The sequence below is a fragment of the Camelus bactrianus genome, chromosome 31 (assembly GCF_048773025.1).
Source record: "Camelus bactrianus isolate YW-2024 breed Bactrian camel chromosome 31, ASM4877302v1, whole genome shotgun sequence".
Classification (NCBI taxonomy): Eukaryota; Metazoa; Chordata; class Mammalia; order Artiodactyla; family Camelidae; genus Camelus; species Camelus bactrianus.
Genome location: NC_133569.1, coordinates 19,450,334 through 19,452,951, shown reverse-complemented (window position 1 = coordinate 19,452,951; position 2,618 = coordinate 19,450,334). Strand labels below are relative to the sequence as shown.

At 35.0% G+C, this 2,618-nt stretch overlaps 1 non-coding gene across 1 annotated transcript; it reads left to right on the top strand.

Annotated features, from left to right (window-relative positions):
• Positions 1-1,520: 1,520 nt before the first annotated feature.
• Positions 1,521-1,625, top strand: LOC123614940 (U6 spliceosomal RNA). The gene has a single exon (XR_006722447.1). It is a non-coding gene; the product is annotated as a U6 spliceosomal RNA (small nuclear RNA).
• The last annotated feature ends 993 nt before the right edge of the window (positions 1,626-2,618 follow it).

The following is a 2,618-nucleotide window of genomic DNA, read 5'->3' as shown; positions in this document are numbered from 1 at the left end:
ATATTGAGGAAAAAGAACAAAGTTGGAAGACAAATGCTACTCAACTTAAGACTTACTAGAAAGCTATAGTAATCAAGACAGTATGGTGTTGCTAAAAGAACAGACAAATAGATCAATAGAACAGAATAAATGCACATAAATATACTCAACTGATCTCTGACAAAGGAGCAAAGGCAATGCAATGTGGCAATGATAATCTTTTCAACAAATGGGGCTAGAACAACTGGACATCTACAGGAAAAAAATTAATTTAGATACAGCCTTATACCTTTCAGAAAAAGTAACTCAAAATGGATTACAAAGTTACATGTAAAACACAAAACTATAAAACTCCTAGAAGGTAACACAAGAGAAATCTAGATACCATGGGTAAGGCAATGACTTTTTAGATACAATACCAAAAGCACAATCTCTGAAAGAAGTAACCATAAGTTAAACTTCACTAAAATTAAAAATTGATGCTCTGTGAAAGATGATGTCAAAAGAATGAGAAGATAAGCCACAGACTGGAGGGAAATGTTTGCAAAGGCATACCTGATAAAGGACTGTTTTCTAGAATACACAAAGAATGCGTAAAACTTAACAATAAGAAAACCAAGAATCCAGGTTAAAAATGGGCTAAAGACCTTAACAGATACCTCGCCAAAGAAGATATGCATATGGCAAACAAGCCCATGAAAAGGGCATTCACATCATATTTCATCAGGGAAATGAAAATTAAAATGAGATACAACTACATACCTATTAGAATGGCCAAAATCCAAAACACTGACAGCACCAAATGGTGGCAAGAACGTGGAGAACAGGAACTCTCATTACTAGTGGAAATGTAAAATGATACAGCCACTTTGGAAAACAGTTTGGAACTTTTTTACAAAATTAAACATACTTTTACCATATGATCCAGCAATTGCACTCCTTGGTATCTACTCAAAGAAGTTGAAAGCTTATATACACACAATATTACAGCCACACAAAAAATTTGCACATGGATACTTAGAGCAGCTTTATTTATAACTGCAAAAACTTGGAAGCAACCAAGATGTCCTTTAGTAGGTGAATGGATAAGTAAACTGTGGTACAGCCAGACAATGGAGTATTATTCAGTTCTAAGAATAAATGACTATCAAGCATTAAAAGACATAAAGGAAACTTAAATGCATATTGTTATGTGAAAGAAGGTAATCTGAAAAGGCTACATACTATATGATTCTAACTATATGACATTCCAGAAAAGGCAAAATTATGGAGACAATGAAAAGATCGATGTTTGCCAGCGGCTCGGCGGGGGGGATGAAGAGGTGGAACGCAGCATGAACTTGATGGGGTCACTGTGGGCAGCTCTCTGCTTGTGTGGAAGCAGGGCTACATGGGAAAATCTCTGTACCTTCCTCTCAATTTTGCTCTGAACCCAAAACTGCTCTAAAGAAATTGAAGCCAAGTTATATCAAGCTACATAGGATGGAAACATGATTTTTTTTTTTAAAAAAAAGAGGGACATTTAAAAGGACAAGCTTAGTGCTTGCTTCGGCAGTGTATATACTAAAATTGGAACGAGACAGAGAAGATTAGCATGGACCCTGCGCAAGGATGACACGCAAATTCGTGAAGCGTTCCATATTTTTGCACAGGGAAATATATTCAAGATCTTGTAGTAGCTCACGGAGAAAAAGAATATGAAAATGAATGTATGTATATTCATGTATGACTGAAAAAAATCAATAAAAGGACAAGCTTAAAATAATTCTTCCACGATCAAATATATAAAATGTTAGCGTGAAATGTATTAAAATTACCATTAAATATCAAAAATACAAAGATTTTTAAGTCTCCTACTGCTCCTACTGAGTCTAGATAATCTGTTTCTTCAGCTGAAAATGTTGTAATTATAAGGCTTTATTGTACATGATTTTTTTCTACCTTATTGATTTTACTTACATTGTTTTTTCCCCCTTGTCTTCAGCATTTTCACAGATGCATGCAAATGCCTGGAATTCAGGAGGCATGCATTTTGCTATGATTTCTTTTCTCCAGTGATCCTTTTGTTTTTAAACCTTGCTGATACTCTCTGCAAATATGCCTTTATAAAGACATAGTCTCTGACTGGCATGAAACAGGATTTTATAGACCTCTTCAACTTTGAAAAAGAAAATCTCACTGCTGGCAGACACATCCATTACTTAGAAGCCATTTACTCTTTAACAGCTTTCTGTCTCCAGTTATAAAATCATCCTCTGCATGCTCCTTGGTTAAAGTGTTGGTAACCGCCTGATTCATATCCATTTTTACATGATTATTTGTTCAACAAGTCTGTTACGTATCGGTGACTAATCAAAGCAATAGGGAAATATTAGTAAACAAACAGATAAAACTTCTTGTTTTCCAAAAGCTTACATTCCAGATGGGGAAGCAGACAATAAAAATAGTAACTCAGTTATACAGTGGTAAGTACCAAGTGGTATTTGAAAGTGATAAATGCTAAGAATATTTTAAAAGAAAGTAGGCTTCCAAAAATGGTCAAGTCTAGGGAGGATATCTGGGGAAGATCTAACTTAGGTGACTTAAGATCTGAAAGAAGGTATCTGAGGTTTGACATGGATTCGAGCAGATCCAGTTAC